We start from the raw sequence: 20344 nt of genomic DNA on the forward strand, positions 1-20344 counted from the left end.
CAACACCTCTGTCATCTCTGGATCTATTTTAATGACTTTTTGGAATAAACTGTCTGTGATTATGGGTCACATTTTGTTTCTTCTTTGTATGTCTAGTAATTAAAAATAAAATTTTAGTGGATATTGTGAATGCTACTTTTGTTAAATGCCAAGAGTTGTTTTTTTTTTTTTCACATGAGTATTGGTTTTGTTCTGGCAGAGAGTTAATTTACTAATAGTTCTGCTTCATTTTTCAATGACTTTTAAAGGTAGATGCATATAAAGTAGCTCTTGTAAGTCTAGAATAGTCTCACTTCTAAATTGAGGCTCTGAGATCTCAGATAAATGCCTGGATTTTTCAGTGCAATCTCTGTGTGCTGCTTGTTTTTGTCCAACAACTTAAAAGATTTTTATGTAGATTTCTATGGTTTCTTCTCAGCACAGTTCCCTCCTGTAGTTTTCCCTTTCCTACAAATCCTGGCCTCCCCAGCAGCCCTGAAATCTGATTTTTGCCATCTCAGTGAGATTGCTCTTCCCTGCTTGGACATCACATTTTGTTTCCAGAACGTATCTCCAGGTAGAAGACTGGAGCAACCGTGGGGCACACTTCACTTGTTTTCATTCTCTGAAGGATCAGAGTACTGCACTGCCTCTGTCTCATTTTTATAGATATTTATGGTGGCAATGTTACTCTGATATGAGTTGCTCAGTCATGGTTAGAAGGAGAGGTTGTTCTTGATCAGATTTTACTTTGCATTGTGGGTATTCTTGTATCAATATATGCCTCAGCTCTCTTGTGAGACTGAGAGCATCCGAAGGGCAGATTCTATGCATTACTCATCTTTGTTTATCCTCCAGAGCACTGTACACAGCCTATATACTATGTTAGTTATTTAATTTGATTACATTCAATCAGTAAATATTTTGAATGAGTAATAGAAATGAATGAAATAAAACATCACAGGAATTTTAGGGATAATTTTAAGACCTTAAAATGCATTACACACACCAGTTTTCTTTGACTCATCAGTCCTTTTATATTCTGCAACAATCATGCGGATACCTGAGTTTCTAACTGTCCCTTCTGCCCCCTCCTGATCAAAATCTTCTATTATAATCAGAAAGCATACGAAGAACTAAGAAACTCAGAGACAACAATCACTGACGACTATTTGGTAGTGTGAGTGTTTATCAGGTGCCAACTGGAACATTTCTTTTCATCTTTGGGTTGCTCCGCAGACTGTTATTCTTTACAGCTGCTAAAGTCCAACTGGAATCATTTTTCCCAGTCACACAGGCAAAGTCAACATTACTGAGGACTGTGAGAGCTCAGCGGTCAAGGAAACCCTGATGAAGAAAGGCCAACACAAGAGAACACCCGTGTTCCGTGTGATATGCACCCAATCAAAAATCTGTTGCATGTGAGCATAGAGATTTCCCTTTAAGCTAGAAAACCTACTTCATTTTCTCTTTTTAAAATTCTTGATCTTATCAATAGATAAGAAGCTAAAAGAAAGTATCACAGTTTCATATTACATAACTTCTAGAAAATCACTGAACTGTTATGAAGCAATTGCCCTAGTGATTTTAAATCGTTCCACTCAACTGAATTATTTAGACATTTCTCCTCTTGTCCTGTGATTCTCTCCTTGACCTTCCTGAACACTTGCTACTTGTTAATGTTCATACCTGTGTAACTCCTAAGGCCTCTTTTCTCTTCCTTTTTTCCTAAGAATACAACAAACCCTTGTAGGTGGAGCCCACACATTAGGTGCTGTAACTTACCTGGGCCCTTACTTCTGCTTCTTCCATCAACTCTTGTCAACTTTCTTGGAAATTCCACACAGCAATTGTCTTTTATGCCTGAACTATCTCCTGAATCCCAAAGTCACATTTTCTGCTACTTACTAAACTCTTTTACTTGGTTTCCAAGGAGAAATATTTCTTATATGTGTCAAGTCACAAACCAAGGAGAAACAATGTATTGTTTTTTTCTTTTGCCCTTCTTTCCCATTCTATGAACTAACTGAGGTCAGCTTTGTAGGACTGGAGCTCCAGAATTACGCTGACCCCTTTCCTTCCTCTCTGCTCTCACATTCTAGTCACTTTCCAATTCCTCTAGAGTCTCTGCCAAACGTCCTTGGGTATCCATCCTCCCCAGTGATGTTCATTTCCTTCCTGACTTTGGACTAAATCATTGTTCTAGGCTTCTATTGCATCTAAGGGGTTCTGGTGTCTATGTCACTATACCTATATGTGGCTTCCATTTTGTCATTAATTTCTTGACGTGAGTACTTAATGATGTTATTTTCTGCTTAAAAAATTAACAACTTCAGTGTGTTTCCATAGCTAAGTCCAAGACCCTGAATCTGGCACTCAATGATTTCCAGGATTCTTCCTTAAAACAGCCTCTTTTCCTTACCCTCCATTGTTATATATGTCCTGTGTCATAAACAATGTGGACTATAGGCAGGTGCCTAATTTTCCCCCCAACTTTCCCATCGCTGTTCTGTGGTTAATGCCGTTCTGTTTACCAGACATGTCCTCCCCTTCCTTCTTCCTTCATATCAAGCTGCTGAGGTCTGACATAACCTCTAAAAATGCCTCATTTTTAGATGGGTAGATGTACAGATGGGTAGACTGTCACCCTTCTCTGAAATTCATTATTCCGTTAAGGGCCTGTCTGAAGTGATACTCACTCATTTGAACACATATTTATTGATGCTTACTTCGTATAAATTTCTGTGCTTTTATTCCTTATATTGTACTTGTATTGCATTTGTGTTGTACTTGTGTTGGCCTTTTCTTGGCTCTTTGAAGGTTTGTACCAGGTTTTACTCATCCGTTAGTGTTGATATTATAGCCTTTATCATAGTGGATTTTGCACTATAGTTATTGCAGGTCTTGCCTCTCAAGGGTGGTGTTTATCTTGACATCCCTCATGATTGCATGCTGCTTACCTTGACCACTGTGTCGAACACTCATTTTCATCACAATTACTCCAGTCCTTTCTATAAAGCACTTCACTCAAGTCTCACACCACATTCAGAGCCCCACGATTTGCGTGAATCTGGAATCATGCATTCTGCCACCTGTATCTTTCCTTTAAAGTCTTGCTGGCTGTAAAGGAGCCGAAACATAATAATGGGTTAATATGTTACTTCTCCACAAGTAAAAACTGTTGGTATTCAACAGTGCTTTGGGTAGATAAGGAGTGACTGGCCTCTAGAGAATTTCTGAGTGGCATGCTGATATGGGTGATATTTTGGGGCTGGTACAATTTTCAGTACCCCATAAATCACATCCCACAAGTGGCTGACAAGTTTATCTGTGTCTGGGAGAGGACATGGACTAGTCATGTAAACACGCACCTACAGGCACTCACTCACAAATGCACCATGGCCCTCTGATCATTTGATTGCAAGATTCCAAAGAACAATAGGAATAGGAACTAAAGGGCTCACCTGCCTTCGGTTCCACAGGGAGCTGGTAAGGGCTCAGCAATTGCATGAGTCTTGATTCATACAAGATAATTTTTTTTATTCCAAATCGTATCCTCAATTGTCTTGTTATGAATGAAAACATTAATAGAAAATACAGAGAGAACTCAGAAAAGTAACCTCTAGCAAACAATTGGGATATTAATACCTTGAGACCCCCTTCATCTCTATCCTTAATTGTAAACTTACCTCTGTCTTTAGATTATACCCTAAGTTTTGTACTTAAAAATGAATTTTTAAAAAAATAACAGGGTCTTTAGCCCTGGGTTTTTAGCCCAATCTTTGGGGGGAAACATTAGACCCTCAATATTGTATACTATGGAAGTTTAAACTTTTTACTGCTTTAAGATCTGGTAGAATTCACTCACCCCCCCAATAAAAAATGAAGACACATTGTATATTGTGGTGTAAATATAATTACATTAATATAATGTAAATATAAATTTCTCTTTCTCCTTCTCTTTTTACAACAACCCCTTCCCCCCCCACACACACACTTACTGTTGGCAGTTAATACATTATGGAAGATAACCTTGGTGAGAGTAATCAGCAAGTTAATTCAGAAAATACAGGCAAATTTTCCTTTAGAACTGTGAAGACCATTTTGTATGAAAATGACATTGTAAGACATTGATTCGGTAGGCAGTTGGTGACAATCATAACTTTATAAAAGGTCAGATAAATCTGATAGGCTCACCTTGTTTTGCTATAGTCCTAAATCTTGGGTCAGTATTACTGAAATTAAAAATGTTGGGTTAGTGAGCCATAGATAGAAATTTATATGCAAATAATCACTTAGGTAAATGATTTAAAAATCTTTGTCTTAAGAATATTTTAGAAAGTTACTGTAGAGTCCGAAAAGAGAACTCAATGTCTCACTGAGAACAAGTACAAGAAAAAATTCTCCGTGATCAGGAATTAAATGGTATAACTAAATGCCAAGATTAAAAACAAACACACACACACACACGTACGTGGGTCTATACAGTTTTTATTTTTGTATGACTTTGGAAATATTGAGAAAAGTTTCAGCAGCATTACCAGGTGCATCCTTATCAATATAAAGACAGTTTGTGTTTTTGTTGAAAACAAAACCAAATAAAAGAAACATGAAATTACAAAAGAATACATATACACCCACAAATGAAAGGATTTCATTAAGACATAATTCCATGACCATCCAGATTTTATAAGATATTTGTATATCTTAGGGAAAAAATGTATTCTTCACTACGTCTCCCTCCAAAGAAGAAAATGCATGACCTAAAATGTGAGTAAAATATAAAAAGAGGAAAATGAAACAGAATGAAACAGATTAATTTATTCCTTCACTCATTCACTTATTCAATAGATAGCTATTGAATATACACTATGTACCTGGCACTTGATATTATTAATGTAGCACCTAACATGAATTCTAATAGTAAAGACTTCTTAACTGTTATTTTTTATTGAAGGAATGGTTTCCTTTGTGCAGTTCATGTTTACATGATTGTAAATTCCATGAGGAAAGAAAGTATACTTTATATACCTCAAAATGCTGCTATTCTAGGGAATATATAAATATAAGATATGACTTTTTAAAGTAGTGTGAAATCAATTTGGATAGATAAGATTAGCACAAATACAAAAGAAAGAAAGAAAGAGAAAAAAAGAAAGAATGAAAGAGAAAAAGAAAGAGAGAGTGTGGGAGGGACAGAGGGAGGAAGGAAGGAAGGAAAGAGAGAGAGAGAGAAGAGAAAGAAAAAGAAGGAAGGAATACAGAACGGAAAGGAGGAGAGATGGCGGATTCCAAGAAATGAAATTTAAAGACTAAGATGTATAGTACAGATTCTACATGGGAGGGAGAATTTCAAAAAATAAGTTGGGATGTGAGTGGAGACTTGAAAATGAACTATTTAGTGGATGGCATTCCAAAGTGGAAGAAAATATATGTGACAGAGACGGAAGGGGAAAAAAAAAACATTTGGGATACACTGAAATATGATCTTTTTAAGGACTGGAGTAATAAGTTTGGAAAGAAAAAAAATGTGTTAAGACTTGAATGACAGTCTAAAACTTTGGATTTGTTCAAAAGGAGAGACAAATTGAACTTATTTGAGGAGAGAATCTTACCAAAACTTGCAAGCTAGATTTAAAAAGGAAAACCTTCTAGTTTGACATTGCCCTACTGGGAATGCTAGAAAATTAATGCTCAATGGCATTATAATAACACATTTTGTGAAAAATAAAATAATTTGGGCACACTGGGTTAGAAAAAGTTGGGCAGGTTTCTTTACTGCAGAACCTCTCAGAGACCTTAATTTTCAAGTACACACTATTAAATCTCCAACCAGGGAAAATGTATGTATCATTTTGATACTTAATTGATCATGGGACACGGGAACGCACGCTGTGAAATGCTATTCTAGGTCTTCATTGAAACATTAAGATTCCCAGGATCTCACGATCATCTGGTGTGACCACCTGCTACATTGTCAGGGCCAGATGGTCCTGCGAAATCCACCGAGCATTTCAGACAGAAGACTTCATCCTCTCCAATGACAACTGTTCATTTATCTCCCAGGAGGGCCGTTTCTGTCTTTACACAGCTCTAATATTAAGACAACCTTCTGTATGTTCTCTTTCTCTAATAATTACTCACAGTTCTATAGTTCTACTAATATCTCTTTTTTTAGAAAAATGATTTGGTATCATAACATTAACATTCACATCATTTCATTTAAACTTCAGCTGGATAATTGCTAGCAAAATTGTCCCAAGCAATAAGTTTTGGCCAAATTAATGAGGTGTAGTATACTGGCCTAACAATACAGCATGAATAGTAGTTTTATCTAGGTCTTTGCCATAAATAAGAAGTTGGAACTTCCTGCCTGCAATTATCATTATATATTTAAACACAGGCAGAAAGTTTATTTCTAATGATGGCTGAAAATTGAGCAATTCCAATTTCCAGATTGGGTCATGAAAAGTACTCTGATTTAGCAATAATTTTATCCCCAAAATAGACTGTGCTCCATGGCATTCAACTGTAGTGTGGACAAAGTAGGTCATGGTGTACCTCCTTGCTGTCTGTCAGGTGGATCGTGGGATCCCAGGTCTCTGGAGGTCTCTGTCTTTGTATGTCACTTCTCTGGCCTGACGGGAGCTTCAGAGATAACCTGATTTCACTTCTTTTTGCTGGGAAAGATAGAATACTTATCCACTCCACGTACTTGCAGTTTCATTTCTGTTTAAGGATATTGCTTTGACACCTAGAGCACAGCAAAACTGTGATGGAACTAGGGACTATCGAAAAGAGAAAAATACGTGCCTCAGAAAAATCGGCAAACATTAACCTCATAAAATGGGGTGCTTTTTGATAACACTATTTTGAATTATTTCATGTTTTCATAAAATATCACCGTGACTATCTCAAATGTGGATAAGTGTTTTATCATGCGATGATTACAATTTGTAAAAAAGATTTCCTTTGTAACCAAGGGGTTATATCTATGGTTATATGTACAATTCATTTTAAGAACACCAGGATGAAGATAAAACAGAGGATATCAGCAATTACTTACCTGGAAATATCCATCCGAGTAAAAATATTTTAATACCAATTTTGTTCATAATATTTATTGATTCAGGTTACATGATGTTATATATTGTATGTAAAACATATATGATTATAGATAATATCATCTACGCAGACAAAGAGAAAATGATGGTTTCACTTCAAGGATGAGGGAAATTTGAAAACCAGAAAATCCAAACTATTTGTGTGACTTCATTAAACACCAGAGGAAATTCCATGGGTAAAATAATAATGTCGGGTCTCAGCAGAGTGCCGCATGTGGACGCACTGTACCAATCTGTTTATTTGGATCTTAGTGATGTTTATTATCAAACACTCCTGCTTTTCTGAAAAATGGAAACTTTTTAAGTCATCATGAAAACAGCGAGAAGCCAAATAATTATTGTAATGATGGCGATCGTTGGAAATGCAATGGGCAATTTCATAAGAAATCAAAGTCAGAGTATTTTTTGGCCTGGTAGGCTAATGCTTTCTGCAACCGTAAAATTTGGCTGCAACAGGGCAATACAATACTGGTGAGAAAACACTGGGGCTGTGACCACTTTTTTAAAGGAGAAACGAAGCAGCCAAAGGAACATAACCAATGCATGTAAAGCAGTGAATGTTTACCCCCATAACGGTTGAAGAATCGAAGTTGTTTTGGATAGGAACTGCGGCCTGCAGACGCGAGTATGCCATTTGTGTTCATGTGCTCAGGCGCTGAAAGGCCTCACCTGGCAAGTGTCCGGAGGCCGGCAGGCAGTGCTGCCTGCACTCTTGGCAGTGATCTCCTGGGCTCACGTTCACGGTGCGCAGATAGATCCTTCTCATCCTGCTTTGGAGGGGACGGGACCAGGAGGCATCGCAACACATGTCAAGACAAAATAAAACAAATGCCATGCCCTGCTTTTCTTCCTCATGTAGCTCCCATATCCACTATTAAATCCTAGAATTTATAATCTTAATGAGGGGTCCCAGGGCCTCGAGTTCTGGAAAGGAATGCTTTCCAGCAACTTTTCCTTTTCCCTTTCCTGGCCTCTCTCTTGGCTGACATAGTAATGGTTTATTTCCATGAGAGACTCTGAAAAGAACTTGACTTTAAAATATTAAGTTTGTTTTTCCTCCCGCTCTCCTTGGATTTCTTTTCTAAGAAAATAGAGAACAAAAAATATATGCTTGGTGCAAAGTCATTGTTTCCTTGAACCTAAAAGTCTTAAAAATCCACATGCTGGTCTGGAAGTTTGGGGATGAGCAACCAGTTTGATTTTTTAAATTTTTTCTTACTTTAAGTTGTATTTTCTCTTCAATAGAATTAATCCTGCCACAGTTTCCCCCTTTGTTGACTTGTGAAAAACACGTGCCCCTTTCGAGTTCAAAGTCTCTGTTTCAGGGACAATGTTCTTTCTGTCAGTTGATAGCAACCCACAGGTCACATTAACAATGTGCAGATCCAGACGTTTAATCCCTTTGGAGTGAAATTATTTTGAATTTCACGCTTTTAATTGTGTTTTCAGAAACAACTTGAATTTTGGGGTTGTTTTTGTTTTTTCCTTCAATAAATAAGAGATCTTTGAGGGCAAGAGTGACTTGTTTTCACCAAAGAGTGAAATCCTACTTGGTCGCTTCTCTTCCAGGACTCAGATAAAGGTCGCTTCTCTTCCAGGACTCAGATAAAGGTTATCTCCCTCAGAACTTCCAACTGGCAATTTCACCTTGTGTGGTCAGTAACCTTGTTCTGATGGCTTAACTTTTGTCTTGGTAAACCTAGCGGCACCTGTGGTCACAGTGTTGTCATCTGCATTCGATGCACTCAGAGGAAGTGGGTAATAGCATATTGCTAGCGTCTGCGGGGGGACTTGTTATTTCCCTATGCACACAGTGAGCTTGTTGGGCCATTTAGTTGAAAATGCCTCAGCAGTGTTCAGAATAGAAGTATGTGTATCTAATTATGTGCAAATGGATATCAGATATATTGCAACCTCAGGTACTTAGGTGTGATCCTGAATACCTGGCGGGAGCTTTCTCAGTGGGGACCAACCTGGACGCGGGCATGGGGACACCTGCAGGACTGTGATGACACAACCAAGAGAGGACACGGGTCTCCCAGCCCTCTTCAGTCCTCAGGACTCGGGAGATGGCTTTCCCAGCTCACATGCACTTTTCTCCTAAACTTTTGTACAATGAACGTCTGTATTTTTTTCCATGTCCTTTCTTTCCAATCCCAGTTGGCACTGAGGGGCTGTGTGCAGTGCCCCTTTCCTACTGTAAAAATTCTTCCACTTTCTGGAGTTAGTTGTGTGCCTTGTCAATGTTTTCCTCCTACCTCCCATGACCCTTTTGCAGGATGGTGCGTTTAGAAGGCCAGAAAGGGCATCTGAGGGGCTGCCTTGGGAAAAAGGCACTACCATTTGCTGAGCCAAGAGCTGAGAAGGGCCCAGATTGTTACACCAAGTCTCTGGTGATCTCCCTACCCTGGAGCGTCCAGACTCGGGAAACCCGGAGCTAGGAAGAAACGTAACTGCAGTCCAACACAATTCTTCTGTTGTATTCAAGGGGCCCAGAGAAGTGAAATCATTTGCCCAAATCCCCACACCTGCTTTGCTGGAGAGTGAAACCAAAAATAAAATCATCCTCATCCTAAGAATAAAAACAACCTGCTCCTCTGAGAGCACAAATGCTTTTGTATTTGCATTCACATCTCTTTAGCTGCAATGTATAAGCCCAATTCTATTTCTACTTTCAGTAGCCAACTAACAGTTGTTCCCACGTGCAAGTCCACACAGGATGTCCTTTTAAATACATAGATGTCCCATTGCACAGCTGTCCCCCAGAGCCCCCCACCCCGCTCCAGTCAAGTGTGTTTAGTATTAGAATTCCCTGCTCTGTGGGCTAGGCATACTTTTTGGAATGATGCAGATTCCAATCTGTTTTCTGCTCACTGGACAAGGCGCCTCTGAGACAGTGTGGGAGGTGACCAGAATGTCAGGCGGTATGGAAGCTGTTTGCGTCTGGCCTTGTGGCCTCGGCTCAGTGAGCCAAAGGGAGCTGCATGCATCAGTGGGAAGAAATACTGAATTACTTGCAAGAAAAGTATGTGAGAAACTATTGCACAAGACGCAGTGACGAGCAACACAGGGACCCCGACACTATTCTGAAGCAGATGCTTCTAGAATTCTGGTGCCGGGAGGAGAGGCAGAACATCCTTTAAATTTCTTTTGAGCCCTTCTGTTTTCAAAACAATGGAAGCAAAAATGTGGTAAAATATCCTGTAACCACAGGATACCACAGAGACATAGCAACATACCACATTTCCGAGTGCTCTTTCTTGTTCAATAAGTTCTTTTCTACTGCAAATTATTCACAATTTTGTCCTCCTTTTTTCTAAACTAGCTGTAATAGTTTAATCTCTTTTAAACTGAGTCCAGCTCCAACTGGTTCAGGAGAATTTCTCCAGCAATTTGCTGTCCTTGATCACAATTTTCTTTTTCCTCTTATTTTGTTTATCTAGACCATTTTGACACGAACTTATACAATCTTGAAAAAAAAATATCTTTTTTCCTTATCTTTCTCTTCCAAATCCTCCAGCATTTAGATTTCACTTCTCTTGCACTTTCATTTTTGGGTTTACTAGTGATTTGTGATCTGTGCTCACATTCACCTCTTCAACTAGACTGCAGTATCCTTGGGGGATATAACATCCTTGCGGCCACATCTGTACCCAAAAGACTCCATGCAGTGCTTTGATGTCATATTACTTCATATTACTTCAACATATGCTGCAGAACAGATGAGGCCTAAATTTGTCCTGGGGACTGTATTCTATTCCATTTATCTGTGCGGCTATTTTTATGCTGATATAATGCTGACTTGATTAACATAGCTTCGTAGTAAGTCTTGAAATTAGGTAGAGTGAATCCTCTACTTCAACTTTATTTTTAAAATTGCTTGACTATTTGCCTTTCCGCACACATTTTGGAAACAGCTGGTCAATTTCTACAACATATCCTATTGGAATTTTGACTGGAATTGTGTTGAATTTATAAATCAGCTTAGAAGCAACTGGCATCTCAGCAATTTTGAGTTTTTCCAACTATAAACATTGTATCTCTCTCTCTTTGTGGGGGAGGGTCTTTATTGATTTCTTTCATCAGTGTTTTATTTTGTCACCATATATGTCCTTCAACATAATTTGTTAGATTTATACCTGAGTTTCATATTTGGGGTACTTTAAAAATTTCAATTTTCAATTGTTCATTGCTAGTATACATAAATATGATTGAGATTTGCATATTGACCCCATATCCTGTGAGCTTGTAACCTCAGACATTACTTTTCATAGCTTGCTTATAAATACTTCAGAATGTTCCAAGGGGATAATTATATCATGTGCAAATAGACAGTTTTCTTTCTTTCTTCCTTCCATATTCATTTTATTATCATTATATTCTTTCTTTATTGTGCTGTCTTGGACCTACAATATGATGTTAATGGGAGTAATAAGAGTAGACAGCTTTGTTTTTTTCCCAGTCTTAAGGGGAAAGAATTCAGTCTTTCACCATTAAGTATGATGTTAGCTACAGGTTTTTTGTAGATTCCTTTTCTCCAGTTGAAGAAGTATCCTTCTATTCCTAGTTTGTTGAGAGTTTTTATCATGCTGAACTTTGTCAAAATTTTTTTCTGCATCTCTGAATTTTTCATACGTTTTTTCTTATTCGCTAGGTTGACAAGGTGAATTACATTAAATTTTTAATGTTGAACCGGTCTTTCATTCCTGGATAAGCCCTACTTGGAATTATGTATTATCCTTTTATATGTTGCTGGACCTGATTTGCTAGGGTTTTGTTGAGGATTTTTGCTGATTCTCTAAATCTCATTTCATTTTTCCTCTTTCTGGTCAGACAGAAAGAAAGTCATTCTTTCCCAACCTTCCTTGCAGTTATTTTTGGGCCAGGTGATAGTTCTGGCCAATTGAACAGAAGTGATTGATATAACTTTGAATTTGAAACATGGGTCGTCTTTCTCTCTTTTAACCTCTGCCAAGGTGATTGGGTTGCTGTTGTGGACTCTCAAGATGGAAACAGATTGGACCACTGCTTGGAAGGCGGCCCCTCTGGAGAGCTCTTTGATCTGCACACATTTTTGTTGAATGGATAAGAAATTTTGTTAATAGGTCACTGAGATTTGGGGGTTACTTTGTTAACATAGTATAAATTAGCCTATTTCATAAAGTAAAAATATAGGATCTCAATGGGTTACTACGTAAGAAGAAATAAAATACAGATGATTATTATTTTAGGTGAAACAACTCAGTTTAAGATCATGCATCTGTTGCCTTGAATTGTGACCAAACTCAATTTAACATTTAATTTAACTGTTTGGCAATATATATACATACATATATATATATATATATATCTCCTAATGAGTCACTGCCATCCCAGGCTTAGTCAAGAATAAGAAGAGAGTATTTTCCAGCACTTTAAACTTTAAATTTAAAAAGAATATTTTTCTACAAACACAACTCCTAGAGCAGTTGGTCCATTTTCGAAAGATAGAGGAATACAGAATTAAGATTTCCAACATAGTATATACAGAGAGATATACAGTTAGCTAACTTTGACCCTTGTCAGATCTAAAAGTGACCAGAGAGCACATCTCATGATCAGATAAGGTCAGTTAGGCAAAATGAACTCTCCTCAAACAATTTACATGAGTCAGTTACTGATCACACTTAACAGCTGGAAGGAACAACAGGCAAGTGTACTCTAGTCGATTTATCATTCTGCCCCAAGTAATTTTTAAACTTAAATCTATAACATTTGGCCACTAAATATCATATAAAAGAAGCAGATGGACAGGTAAGCTTAACGAAGTGCCAACAATCCTACATAGTTTATGTTGCATTAAGAAAATGAGAGTTGATGATAGCCATCTTTTTATAGTTTATATGCATTAAATTTAAAAAATTAGAGTAAATGTACAAGGAAATTTCTGCCGAATTATCAACTGACTAGTGAGGTATTTTTCTTAATATATGTTTAAAAAATGGAATATGTGTAATATGGAAATAATTGAAGTCTCAAGAACTAGTATTTCACATAACATACAAATTTTATACTGTTGTACAATATTACCTTTATTAAAGTATCTTAACTTCCTAGAGAATGGATTCAAGCATGATCATTCTAAAGATTTTTTTCAATAACCACAAAAACATAGACACAAAGGAAATTTTTTGATAATTCTATCCCTTTTATTTAATCTTTTAGTGGGTGAAGCTTCAACCAGATTGGCTGTTGGGATAAGTATAGTTCTCAAACGGACTTGGAGGTTCCCACATAAGACAACTTCATGAGCAATTCTACCAGGCATCAAATATACGTATATTCTAAGGAATACCTAGTTTGTAGGGAAATCAGTGTCATAAGCACTGTTCTTACATATACACACCACTTGGGAATACATGAGCAGATGTTGAACTTGTACTGCTTCAAGACTGTAAATCTCAGTAGCAAGAAAGAGTCAAGCCCAGTTCTCAGAAGGGGTGGGCCTGGGATTGCCCAGCATACATTTTCCAGATGTTTCCCCTTGTCTACCATTATCACCTTAATTCTGCCAGGTTATATTTCTCTTTACTTTTTTTCCAGTTTCATCTAACTAGAAAAGCCATCCCCCCAAATTTAGACGTTCATAAATTTTCCTCAACCTGTTACTTTCATAAAACGTAAAGTTATAAAAAGTCACTTGGGCTGGTGAGAATTTGATTGGAAAGGAGTATGACTGATCTCCCCTTCCACCCAAAGGGAAATTTCACAAAATCCTGGGTATTTGAGTTTGTTATGCATATCAAAAAAGTTCATTGTAAAACACTTTCCTGGAAGTTCCTAAGATTAAAAGTGAGCTTTTGGTGGTGGCATCAGGGAAATCAGGTCAGACCTTCATTAGCAGTTAATTACCTTCTAGACTTTTCTTTTTGTGCTCTTCCCCTCTCTTCCTACTTCTTTCTCCCCATCAAATCCAAATTTGGAGTCAAAGAAGCTATCAATCTCCTATGACATTAAGGTGTGATTACAGGCAGGTTAATCCTATGGGATTCTGTAATCTTCAAGAAGAATTTGTTAACCCAAATAAATATTGACCTTTCTAGACAGAGATGTCTTTACGAAATGGACATTCTGATATTTGCATTCACCACCTCTTCTCACTCTCCACTGTCAGCAGGAGGTAAGATACGTATGTCAGCATCATTCAGTAATAGGAAGAAATATTATCCAGTCAGTATTCCTCTGTAAGGGTAAATACAATCTACAAAAAGTTGGAAAACCGAAAGTCAGTCACATTATGCTAAGGAGTTCTCTGGGTGTGGATTGACATGAAGAATGCTCCGAACCACAGTGAAGAAGCAGAAATGCGGACTCTGTTAATACCACAACGCACTACTACTCACATGACTCCTATGACTGCTGCCACCACTAACGTTTTCATCACCACTGATACTATCCAAACATTGTACGGCACTTTATAATTTATTTCTTTAAGTGAATTATTTTATTTAATATCAAGTTGTTTTTAAGTGACAAGAACTAAAAGCAGGGAAGAAGGGTTGGCATAGTCGTAAATTCAAGTGTGCCTTTTATTTTCCAGTAGCGAGAGGAGAGAGTTTTTATGCTGCAAGCCCCTTGCTGGAATCCTAGCTCAACTGTTAATATTTGGTCTCCATTCTGGCTTTAATCTCAAAATAGCAAAAGCTCTGAGCAGCTGACACACGTTTTATGCAAACCCTGCAATTAGGTCCATTGACTTGTCTTGGTGGTGAAAATTCTAAGTGAAAGGCCAGCTTAGAACTAATGCAGTTCAACCAGTGCAGTCTAAGACCCGGCTGTACCTTCCATAGACAATTCTTGATCTGTCCCTGGTCGAACTTCTCAAAACTATGACTTGCCCTCACTTAATTTGGCCAAAATGAATAGTCGTCTGTCATTCATCAACGTCAAAGATCTTTTTGAACCTCCATATGCAGCCCTTTCAAAAGTCTCTTGGCATCAGTGATTCTTTATTTCCCCTCTTCCCTCCCACCTTGAAGACTGAGCCTTCTCTTTCCACCTCAGCTGCATTCCCTACAGCCTGTTCTTCCAAAGTTATGGCCTCAATCCTTTTCTGTCTTCCCTAGACACACTCTCCTTTTGAAGATCCAGTTTTACGCCTTTATCTATCTCTTCAATTATTATGATAAACAGTTTACATTTTCGTTCTTGAACTTTCAGTTTTCCTCCAATATTTCCAGCTCATACAACATCATTAAATAGTAACTGAACATGTTTTATAATTGTGGAAGTTACAGAAGAACCATAAAACATATGCTTTGGCTTCTAGGAGCTTACACTTTCAAGGAGGGTTACAAAGACCAGATACATGATATACTTACTTTAATAAGCAACTTTCTCCTCAAAAGCAGCTTGTATCAAAAAGTAACTGGTCATTTCCCTATATTCACTAAAATCTCCATTCCCTATGCCGTCCACTAAACTGACTTGAGAATTGCCTATTGACTATTTCCTCTTCAAACTATTATAGACAATCAATACATGATATTCTGCTGGTACTTCTTATGAAGTCTGCTTGGATTCAATATTTTATCTCTACTTAAGCTGTTCTCCTCACATTTGGATTCTTGACAGAGCTTTCCAATGAATCTCTCAAGTTTTCCAGCCTCCTCTTCCAAACCAGCCTGGTCACTGGTGCTAAATTAATCTCCTTAAAGTCCTCTTAAATGTCAGGAGACCCTCCCTTACAAAAGCATTATGCCTTCCTATTTTCTTACATCACCTTCTCATACAGTAAAATCTATTTGTTCAACATCACTTTACGTATTACTTCGGTTTTATTCAAATTCTTATGTTTTTCAAAACCTGATCAAGATTTAACTTCTCCAGGAAGGTTTCTCAGGTGGTCTGCAGACCACATGATCATTTTCTGATCCTGAATGATGATTTATTTGTATCGATCTATATGCTCTCTAGTTGTTTCACATAAAACTCTTTTGTATCTCAATCTCCATTCCTAGATCTTTTTATCCCTCCCTATTTAATATTTTTAATTTTAAAATTTATAATAATGTAAAGAGAAAATGCTTACTATTAACATAATTTCTTTACTACATTGATTTGTAAAGAATTTTAAAATATAAAACACCTTAATAATCATTTAATATAATTTACTAATTTACCATAAGTTATTCAACTTACCAAAATGGCCTACTTCACTCTGATCTTGGATGCTATAAAAGTCATCTCGGGGCTTCCCTCGTGGCGCAGTGGTTGAGAGTCCACCTGCCGATGCAGGCGACACGGGTTCATGCCCCGGTCCGGGAGGATCCCACATACCGCGGAGCGGCTGGGCCCGTGAGCCATGGCCGCTGAACCTGCGCGTCCGGAGCCTGTGCTCTGCAACGGGAGAGGCCACAACAGTGAGAGGCAGTCATCTCGTAAGCAATGTCAATTCTGCAGGCAGTAAAATATTTTCAGCATTAAGGAAGCTCAGATTAGACTGACAATGAGATTCATTTGTGAAAATCATCATTCACATTCATATCATATTACAAAAATAGAAAACATACATCTGCTAAAATTGCCGTTGTCATCTTAACTGACTCATGCAGATGGAGTGATAAAACTACAATTTGCCAACAGGTTCACGCATCAGTTTGTGACCTTGGCTGAAGTCACATGATCTTCCCACTGTTGCAGTCTCTGGCACATGCATCTCATAGACCTCAACTGATGTAGGTCAATGGACATTTCTGAGAAGAACGCAAAGTTAAAGATCCATTTCTCAAAATGTGTTGGCATAAAACACATTAAAAATTGATGAATGGGTTGTGTTGGGTCAAACTAATCTTTGGCTTATGAATTCCTTTTTTCTTCCCAAATGCATCAGTCAAGATGGGAGTCTTATTTCTTTTCCAGCAGATATATGTCATTGCTACAAAGAAAAACAATTGTTGCTGTACTAAAATGTATCATCACAAATACCATTTTTTTTTCAGACAAAACAGACTTTATTTATTTCTTTTTCAAAATATTTTACTACTAACAAGTATATATATTTTTTTATTTTACTTTTTTTTTTCACATCTTTATTGGAGTATAATTGCTTTACAATGGTGTGTTAGTTTCTGCTTTATAACAAAGTGAATCAGTTATACATACACATATGTTCCCATATCTCTTCCCTCTTGTGTCTCCCTCCCTCCCACCCTCCCCAATCCCACCCCTCCAGGCGGTCACAAAGCTGATCTCCCTGCGCTATGCAGCTGCTTCCCACTAGCTATCCACTTTACGTTTGCACAAATACCATTGTTAATAAATTAATTCAAGACCATGCTATTATATCCAAATATAAATATAGAAACATAAAATATAGAAATATTTATGTCTAAATATAGAATTTCTCATTATATTTTTTGCTTGTAGTCTATGTAATATTCCTTAATGTAAAAAACAAATTGTGAACATATTCCAGGTTAGAAAACAGAGGCCCTACAGTTGAGGGTTGAAGCCATTTGGTTTCTCTTCCAAATTGAGGCAATTTACAAATAGGTGTCAAAGCAGACCATCATCTTTTAATTATGTGGTAAATCATGTACTCTGAAAGCTTCCCAGTAGACTGCAGAGACAGGATGCCCTTGGCAACAAGACAGTTCCATGGCACAGTTGATTAGGGTCTTAAACATGGTAGGGCGGGAAAATCAGAAAAGAAATACTAGAAAATAACAGATAATTGTAATAACTGGGTGTCTTGGCTCAGTGACTATTGCAATCATAATAAAACCTTAACCCCCTATTAGTAGATTGTATCTTTTTTGGAACATGGTTGCTTATTTCTTCATTTTCCTTGACTATCTGCATTGATGTCTGCACATTAGTCCTAGTCTGGGTGCTTTATCACTTCTTTCCTCCCCAGGGACAATCAAGCAACTGTGTTTTTGGTCAGGACACTCTGTGGTGACCCAGGAGGGTGAGCTATGGCATCCAGCAGCCCAAGCTTCCATCTCTTCTCCTCCAGGCTACTTCACTATGGGGGACCCATTTGAAATTCAAGACTAGCAGAACTTAGGTCAGTCCTCTGGGGACACCCTTGAGGAAGGTGGTGTACAGTGTGTAAGCTCTACTGTTTCTTTCCCTGGGGGAAGCTGAGAGCTGGGCTTTTTCACCTCCTCGCTCTGTACTGGAAAGGAGGGGAGGTATGGCATCTGTGATCACAAACTTCTGTCTCCATTCTGCTCCAGGCTACTAGACTGAGGTGGACCCATCTGAGCTCCAAGACTGGCAGAACTGAGGTCAGTTCTCTGGTGAGCCCCCTTGGGAAAGTCGGTTCACTGGATGTGCAAACCAACCCCTCCTTTCCATGGTAAAAGCCAGGAATTTGATTGCACGACACTGTGCTCGGGCCAGGCATTCCTGTGGGAGGCTATTCCACCTCTCCTTACCTGCTTATGTGGGTCTGGTTTCATGGCTACCTGGAGTGCAGGAGTCCTTCATTTGGTTTCTGGATTTCTCTGAAACGAACCTTGTCCATGAACTGTTGATTAATTCATGGGGTGGAGGATGGTCTGGGTCTTTGTACTCTGCCATCTTGCTGATGTCACTTTAATACTCCTTTTAAAATATGAAAATATTGAGAATCATTTTTTTAAATATCAGCCAGTCATTCAGATCCTGTCTTACTGATAGATAATGCAGCTGCTTAGTTAGTGCCCTCTCTGTTTGCAATGGCAGTTGACCTCTGCAGATTGTCCAAGCCCAGCCTGAATAGGAAAGCCGTCTCTCAGTAAATGTGTGTGGTACGTGCGTCTCGCCACCTCTTATTTCGGCCATACATACAAATGTTTTGTATTTCAACATGTTCATCCTACTCATGGCCCTCTTCATCAGGACTTCATTCTGCTGTTTATAGAAATGATTTCTAATTCTAGTAGCATTACGATGGCAGGGTCTGTTACTTGAAGTTCTCTGTGTGTTACAAAATTCACTGTACGTTAATGGCTAATGATTTCCAAAGTATGACACCAACACGTTTGCCAGTAGTTAAACGTCCCACCCCCACCCCTAAACCCTAAAATTAGCAGCACCTATGTTATTAAAATGTGTCTTTGGAAGGAGAACAACATGGAGCTGTTCAAGTCACTATGTATATACACAGGGTTGGCAGGAAGATGAAAGTGCAAATTGGAAATCCCTGAAAGCTTTGACGAGTTATAGCTGGGAGCCTTGGCAACATTTTACATTGTTAGGAATTAGATTTTGATATTCTTTGTGTGAAAATAGTAAGCTCTGAATTGCTTCTGTATCTTTTTAAGAAGGGAGTTCTCTGTTATCTCAGTTGAATTTTTAGCGACCATAGTTTGAAAAGAATTTATGTTCTGAATAGCTCTTATGAGATCCATGGGATTGTTCTTTTATTTCCCCCTTTGCCTGTAATCTTTAAGAAAGCTATCTTAAAATTAATGCGAAAGGTGTCTGAACAACAATCTGCAATCCAGTCATACTTTCACATTGCACATGACATTTAAGGAGGTAATCATAAATTTATCATGGTAATATAAGGGACAATCAGAATATGTACATTTGAGGGGCGCAAAGGATTGAATGGGGACAAGGTATATTATACAACTCAATATACAAGACTTTTGACAGTTCTAAACAATAGTTGAAGTACAAAATAACTCTGAGATTAAAAATGAACAAATTCTGACTAGTGTAAAACAGAAAAACAACCAAAGACAAATAGCTTAGTTTGAAACAATCCCAGGTGGTTTTATATCATTTTGCCTGGTAAAAGGAACAGTGGCATTGATTTCCAAGGTCTCTTTAAACCTTCCTATTTGATCACTCCGATTTTCTTCTTTCAACGGCACAACATATATTTTGAAGGCCATGGCTGTAAGACACACCCTCCATCTACCTCCTTGGCTCTTTTCTTTGTCTGACATGGCTCCACTATGGAGGAAATGATGCCCCTGTAGAGCTGACATGTTGCTTGATTTGCTCGCTAGTCCATAGTTAGATGTTTGAAAAGGTTCTGAGGTTGATAAAGCCAAAGCAAAGGTATAGGGGCATGAGAAAACATGTCTGTTTTTGAGCCAAAACAGCATTACGTTTCTATAATAGCCCTAATTCACAGGTTGGTTCCATTCTGTAGTAAAATTCATTTTAAAATTTTATGGATGCATTCATGTAATCTTTCCTGATATTCATTTTTAAGGCAAATTTTAAAATATTACCAATTAAGTAAAATGGAAATGAAT

This window comes from Lagenorhynchus albirostris, chromosome 1 (genome assembly GCF_949774975.1).
Source record: "Lagenorhynchus albirostris chromosome 1, mLagAlb1.1, whole genome shotgun sequence".
Classification (NCBI taxonomy): Eukaryota; Metazoa; Chordata; class Mammalia; order Artiodactyla; family Delphinidae; genus Lagenorhynchus; species Lagenorhynchus albirostris.